Raw genomic sequence first — 7,817 nt, 5'->3', positions numbered from 1 at the left:
CTGACTAGTTAGTGGTAAGTTGACTACATTCGATCCTTTCCCCTGGAGAGGGCAGTGGTGGAGGTGATTGATTTGTGCTTCCTGTTTCTGTAGCTATACCACCGGGAACACGCCCGATCTCGTCTGATTTGTATTTCCTGGAATTGATGTGTTTTCTTTCTTTCTTTCTTTCTTTTTTTTTTTTTTTGTGACTGTTGCCCAGGCTGGAGTGCAATGGCCCGATCTCAGCTCACTGCAATGCCCGCCTCCCGGGTTCAAGCGATTCTCCTGCCTCAGTCTCCCGAGTAGGTGTAAGCCACCAGGCCCAGCCATTTTCTAACATTCTTGTAATCCCAGCACTTTGGGAGGCCAAGGCAGGTAGATCACTTGTGGCCAGGAGTTCAAGACCAGCCTGGCCAACATGGTGAAACCCCGTCTCTACTAAAAATACAAAACGAAAGGCTGGGCACGGTGGCTCACGCCTGTAATCCCAACCACTCAGAAGGCTGAGGTAAGAGAATGGCTTGAAACTGGGAGGCTTCAGTGAACCGAGGTTGCAGTGAGCCAAGATCAAGCCACTGCACTCTAACCTGGGCGACAGAGTGAGACTCTGTCTCAAAAACACAAAAAACAAAACAAAAAAACAGCTGGGCATGGTGGCTCCCTGTGCCTGTAATCCCAGCCCTTTGGGAGGCCAAGGAGGGCAGATCACCTGAGGTCAGGAGTTTGAGACCAGCCTGGGCAACATGGCAAAAGACCATCTCTACTAAAAAAGTACAAAAATTAGCTGGGGGTGGTGGTAGGCGCCTGTGATCCCAGCTACTCAGGAGGCTGAGGCAGAAGGATTGCTTGAACCCGGGAGGCAGAGGTTGCAGTGAGTCAAGATTGCGCCACCGCACTCCAGCCTGGGCGACAGAGCAAGACCCTGTCTCAAAAAAAAAAGGTACAACAATCAGTGTATTAATATGAAATACACTCTTTACATCACATATTTATTACCTTATACAGAAAGAGCTGCCATCGTGGGATAACATAATGGTTATTTTTTATTTATTTATTTATTTACTTATTTATTTATTTATTGAGATGGAGTTTTGCTCTTGTCGCCCTGACTGGAGTGCAATGGCGCAATCTTGGCTCACTGCAACCTCTGCCTCCTGGGTTCAAGAGGTTCTCCTGCCTCAGCCTCCTGAGTAACTGGGATTACAGGTGCCTGCCATCACGCCCAGCTAATTTTGTATTTTTAGTAGAGATGGGGTTTCACCATGTTGGCCAGGCTGGTCTCAAACTCCTGACCTCAGGTAATTCACTTTCCTTGGCAAGTGTAATCCCAAAGTGTTGGGATTACAGGTGTGAGCCATTGCGCTGGGCCAGGAATGGCTTTTTTTTTTTTTTTGAGATGGAGTTTCACTCTTGTTGCCCAGGCTGGAGTGCAATGGTGCGATCTCTGCTCACTGCAACCTCTGCCTCTGGGATTCAAGTGATTCTCCTGCCTCAGATTCCCAAGTAGCTGGGATTACAGGCATGTGCCACCGCGCCCGGCTAGTTTTGTATTTTTAGTAGAGATGGAGTTTCTCCATGTTGGTCAGGCTGGTCTCAAACTCCCAACCTCAGGTAATCTGCCCTCCTTGGCCTCCCAAAGTGCTGGGATTACAGGCGTGAGCCACCGCGCTCGGCCCAGGAATGGCTTTTTAAAGAGCTCAACTGAAGTGTCAGCTCAGGTATGACGTCCCATGGGGTTGGGGTGCTGTCCTCTAAGATGCAATATCTGCATATAACCAACAGTCAATATAAGGGGCTGTGACCCTAGTAGTTAGAATACACAGGTGTAGCTACCGGGGAGTGAAATAGAATTGGCATTTATCAATATCCTGTCTAGGGACCCACTTGAAGAAATTGTGCTTCTTGTCCCCAAACCTTATCTGGCGCGATGTCTTCATTTTGGAAGAGAGAACACTTTCACCAAGAAGCACAGTAAGGTTGTCTGCCTGGTGACTGTGGGCTCTTCAGGCTGATTAAGCGCCGGGCAGAGAAATGAGGTAGTTGGCGGGCATGGATAATCAACCACCAGCACTATGAAGAGACTGGGTTGCTGCTGCATATTGGGGCAGGAAGGTTCTTGTCTGGAACTCAGAGAATTCCCCAATGCCTAACAGGAAATTGCACAACCACAGCCCAGTAAAAGTACAGTAACTGAGACAACACCAAGGGAGGGTGGAATCAGACTCTTAATAAGACGAGGTCTCATTATGTTACCTAGGCTGATCTTACACTTCTGGGCTCAAGTGATCTTCCTGCCTCAGTCTCCCAAAATGCTGGGATTATAGGCATGAGCCACCATGCCCAGCCCCCCGCCCCTCTCTGATAACTAAATATGTGACGCTGACATTTTCCAGTGGCTCATGCCCATAAACCCCTAAATTCCTTGTTTACTGCAAGACATCAAGAAAGAACAAGTATATCCTGCTGAAAGCATCTCACAGATAAGAATCTCTGGTTGTTTTCCTCTAATAAATACCATGAGATCTGATTAGCATGTTTACGAAGAAGTTTGACCAAGGGATGTCTCCTCAGGCATCACCAGGTTGGGAGAAAGAATGGATTATAGACTAGTTAACCTTTTCCTTCCTAGCAACACCGGACTCAGATCTTTCAGAAACAAAGGCCTGAGTCACCCCACCAGGCAAATGAGTTACAAAAAATGAAGTACTGGCTCACCATGAGGAAATGCAGAAGACGTAGGGGAAACAGATGAGTATCAGTAATGGTTTGGGGCCCACATAACAATGAGGATTGTAGTTTGCTCTGGTAAACATATTGTATTGAAAATTTTAAACAGCTATAGCAGTATACAAATGCATGCCTAAGAATGTTCAGAAAATATTTTTTTCTAGGAACTATTGCCTTTTGTTTTTTTTGGAACAGAGTCTTGCTCTGTTTCCCAGGGTGGTGTGCAGTGGCGCAATCTTGGCTTACTGCAACCTCTACCTCCAGGTTCAACCGATTCTCCTGCCTCAACCTACCTAGCAGCTGGGATTACAGGTGCTGACCACCATGCCCAGCTAATTCTTTGTACTAGACAGCGTTTCACCATGTTGGCCAGGCTGGTCTGGAACTCCTGACCTAAAGTGATCAGCCCGCCTCAGCCTCCCCAAGTGCTGGGATTATAGACGTGAGCCACCGTGCCTGGCCTGTATTGAAAATTTTATATAGATCGTGGCTGGATCTTTGCTTAAAGACTTAATGACTAAATGAACTTACATATAGAAATGAGGCTGGGTGCAGTGGCTTATGCCTGTAATCCCAGCACTTTGGGAGGCACAGGTGGGAGGATCATTTGAGGCCAGGAGTTCAAGACCAATCTGGGCAACATAGCAAGCCCTTGCCTCTACAAAAAATAAAAAAATCAGCTGGGCACTGTGGCATGCAACTGCAGTCCCAGCTACTCCAGAGGCTGAGGCAGGAGGATTGCTTGAATCCGGGGGGTTGGGATTTTAGTGAACCTTAATTGTGCCCCTGCATTCTAGCCTGGGTGACACAGTGAGACCTTGTATCTGAAAAAAAATAAAAAATAAAAAATATGGAAATGAGCATTTTCAAGAAGCACAAGGATTGTTCAGTAGCAGATGTCCATATCATACTCTCTTGTACACCTCTAATTTTAACCTGAGCCTCACTGTTCAGTCTCATGAAAGCAGAGACTCACTTGATTCTACCATACTCTCACCTCGTGAGCGTGCCATACATCTTTTAGTATTCTGCTCTGGGGTCCTTTCTGCTGTCATTTATCCCATAGAAAATAGCTTTGGCAAGCCGGGCATGGTGGCCCATGTCTGTAATCCCAGCACTTTGGGCAGCTGAGGAGAGTGGATCACCTGAGGTCAGGTATTCGAGACCAGCCTGGGCAACAAGGTGAAACCCCGTCTCTACTAAAAATAAAAAATTTAGAAATCATGCTACTGCACTCCAGCCTGGGCAACAGAGTGAGACTCAGTCTGAAAACAACAACAACAAAAAATTAAAAATGGAAAATAGCTTTGGCCGGGCGGGGTGGCTCACACCTGTAATCCCAGCACTTTGGGAGGCCAAGGCAGACAGATCACTTGAGGCCAGGAGTTCGAGACCAGCCTGACCAACATGGTGAAACCCCATCTCTACCAAAAAATGCAAAAAATTAGCCGGGCGTAGTGGCGCATGTCTGTAATCCCAGCTGTTCAGGAGGCTGAGGCAGGAGAATCTCTTGAACCCAGGAGGCAGAGGTTGCAGCGAGCCGAGATCGCACCACTGCACTCCAGCCTAGGGGACAGAGCGAGACCCTGTCTAAAGAAGAAAATAGGCCGTGTGCGGTGGGTCACACCTGCAATCTCAGCACTTTGGGAGGCCAAGGTGGGCGGATCATGAGGTCAGGAGATCGAGACCATCCTGGCTAACATGGTGAAACCCTGTCTCTACTAAAAATACAAAAAATTAGCCGGGCAAGGTGGCGGGCGCCTGTAGTCCCAGCTACTGGGAGGCTGAGGCAGGAGAATGGCGTGAACCCAGGAGGCGGAGCTTGCAGTGAGCCGAGATCACGCCATAGCACTCTAGCCTGGGGGACAGAGCGAGACCCTGTCTAAAGAAGAAAGTAGCTTTGAATTGCAGGAAGTCAACATGTCTCAGAGAAACCGTCACCCAATGTGGGATGAAATTTGGCACAGAAATGTCCCAGCCTTTCATCTCTGTGGCAGGCGATGAGGCAGGGGATGATAAGAGGAAGCGTAAACAGTCTTCAACAGGCTTCAAAGGAATCAAACCCTCATTGTCCACTTCACAGACTTCGGCGACTTATCCTTTTTTTTTTTTTTTTCTTTTTGAGATAGAGTCCCACTCTGTCACCCAGGCTGGAGTGCAGTAGCATGATCTCGGCTCACTGCAACCTCTGCCTCCCAGGTTCAAGCAATTCTCCTGCCTTTGCCTCCTGAGTAGCTAGGACCACAGGCGTCTGCCACCAGGCCTGGCTAATTTTTTCTGTTTTGTGTTTTTTTTTTTTGAGATGAAGTTTTGCTCTTGTCGCCCAGGCTGGAGTGCAATGGCACTGTCTCGGCTCATCGCAACCTCTGCCTCCCGGGTTTAAGTGATTCTCCTGCCTCAGCCTCCCAAGTAGCTGGGATTACAGGCATGCGCCACCACGCCAGGCTAATTTTTGTATTTTTAGTACAGACGGGGTTTCTCCATGTTGGTCAGGCTGGTCTCCAACTCCCGACCTCAGGTGATCCGCCCGTCTCTGCCTCGCAAAGTGCTAGGATTACAGGCGTGAGCCACCGCACCTGGCCTGTTTTCTGCATTTTTAGTAGAGACGGAGTTTCACTGTGTTGGCCAGGGTGGTCTCAAACTCCCAACCTTGTGATCTGCCTGCCTCCGATTCCCAAAGTGCTGGGATTACAGGCGTGAGCCACCACGCCTGGCCTCAACATGTCCTTAGATAAGAAGTTGGCTCCCCATCCTTCCCTGTCTTACCCTCCCTGCTACCTCCCGCTTGGTTTAGGATCACATTCTAAATAAACCTCTGGAACTCAAGCCTTTGTATCAGTGTCTGCTTTAGAGAACCCAAATTAAGTCAGTGTCATTCCGATCAACAGAATGGAGGCAGAGATGCAATCAACGGGGACATAAAAAGGACATGAAAGTGAAAGGTCTCCATTTCCCTAGAAAAGATGAATCTGTTACAAGGATAAAAGACTACTGGCCGGGTGTGGTGGCTCATGCCTGTAGTCCCAGGACTTTGGGAGGCCGAGGCGGTTGGATCACCTGAGGTCAGGAGTTCAAGACCAGCCTGACCAACGTGGCAAAACCCCGTCTCTGCTAAAAGTACAAAATTAGCTGGGTTTGGTGGCGTATGCCTGTAATCCCAGCTGCTTGGGAGGCTAAGGCAGGAGAATTGCTTGAACATGGGAGGTGGAGTTTGCAGTGAGCCAAGATCGTGCCACTGCACTCCAGCCTGGGTGACACAGCAAGACTCCATCAAAAAAAAAAAAAAAAAAAAAAATCTGGAGGCAATATGAGTAATTTCCAGTTTTCTATCTCTGAATCTTTAGTATTCTTTTTTTTTTTTTTTTTTTTTTTTTTAGAGATGGGGTCTTGCTATGTTGCCCAGGCTGGTCTCCAACTCCTTAAACTCCTGGTTCAAGCGATCCACCCACCTTGGCATCCCAAAGTGCTAAGATTACAGGCATGAGCTACCATGCTCATAGTGATTTTTTTTATTCTTATTTTGTTTTTTAATTAGAAAAAGTATTTATTTCTGCTCCTTTCATACATGTTATTGTTCAGGCAACAGTCTTACATACCTGTCTGAAATAATCTACCATCACAGGCTCTAGTTAAAGCCAAAGCTCCGTAGGTAAAGCTGACCAGCTGTCCAGAGTTCTCAGCTCATGGAATCTTGCTTCTTGATTTTATGTTAATTTCTGAAAATCAGAAATGTCATCTCCAAAAAATGTTAAGGGGGTTGTAAAAAATAATCACTATATTTGCTATTATAGTTGTAGGTATGGAGTATATTTTCTTTTCTTTCTTCTTCTTTTTTTTTTTTTGAAACAGAGTTTCACTCTGTCGCCCAGGCTTGAGTGCCGTGGCAGCGATCTAGGCTCACTGCAGCCTCCGCCTCCCAGGTTCACGTGATTCTCCTGCCTCAGCCTTCCAAGTAGCTGGGACTACAGGCACCCGCCACCATGCCCGGCTAATTTTTGTATTTTTAGTAGAGACGGGGTTTCACCATGGTGGCCGCGCTGGTCTGGAACTCCTGAACTTATGATCTGCCCGCCTTGGCCTCCCAAAGTGCTGGGACTACAGGAGTGAGCCACCGCGCCTGGCCTATATTTTCTTAAAGAAATGAAAAACTAAGAAGAAAATGCCACTCATCATTGTTGGTATAGCAATATGTTCAGCAGGAAAAAAAAATACTGTGATAAATTTGTCTCTTTAATAAAGAAGAAATTCTAGTCCAAGCTTCAATACACTTCCTGGTTTTCCACTAGATATTTCTTTTACTGCTGCTCTTCCTTCTTTTCTACATTTCATATTAGAGGACTGGACAGGCTTTAAAACTTCATTGACAGGAGCAAATCCAGTATCCACTGATTTCTTCTTAAAGGCACTCTAACCCATTAGATAGCCTGGCAGGTTCATTCTCACGAATACTCTAGCCATGAAAAAAACTCAATAGGACACAGACGAATCCAACGAATAGAAGAAGAAATCTATGGAGTTTTGGGATATTTGGTGCATTCGATCGGTCCAGGATTATGAAACCTAAACCTCTCATTGTAAACAGGAAGCTGGATCCAAGTCCTTCCATAATAATATTGTCCACTTACTCTGTAGGCCAAGAAAGCTACTGGCCTCTGATGCCCTTGTTCATCAGTCACAGAGCCAACACCTGGCGGTTCAACAATAACATCATAAAGGATTCCTCTGGTGATGAGGAAGTAAGACACCACCACCAGAGCATACATAGTCATGGCCAACAGCATGTGCAGCCAGGGCGGCTTCTTCACCTTCAGGTTGGGACATTCAAGCACTAAGAACGGGACACGGTACAAAGTCGCCATGTTGGTGGCAGCAAGGGCCATTCTCGGCCTCTATTTTTTCTTATTTTTTGAGACAGAGTTTCGCTCTTGTTGCCCAGGCTGGAGTGCAATGATGTGATCTCGGCTCATTGCAACCTCCGCCTACGAGGTTCAAGGGATTCTCCTGCCTCAGCCTCCCGAGTAGCCAGGATTACAGGCATGTGCCACCAAACCTGGCTAATTCTGTATTTTTAGCAGAGATAGGGTTTTGCCATGTTGGTTAGGCTGGTC

The 7,817-nt window shown here is 47.0% G+C and overlaps 1 pseudogene; it reads right to left on the bottom strand.

The window, feature by feature from the left end:
* Positions 1 to 7,116: 7,116 nt before the first annotated feature.
* LOC116479700 (oligosaccharyltransferase complex subunit OSTC-like) lies at positions 7,117 to 7,568 on the bottom strand (annotated as a pseudogene).
* Positions 7,569 to 7,817: the final 249 nt, after the last annotated feature.

Source organism: Hylobates moloch, unplaced genomic scaffold (assembly GCF_009828535.3).
Source record: "Hylobates moloch isolate HMO894 unplaced genomic scaffold, HMol_V3 SCAFFOLD_12, whole genome shotgun sequence".
In the NCBI taxonomy this organism is placed as follows: Eukaryota; Metazoa; Chordata; class Mammalia; order Primates; family Hylobatidae; genus Hylobates; species Hylobates moloch.
This window is presented reverse-complemented; position numbering and strand designations above follow the sequence as displayed.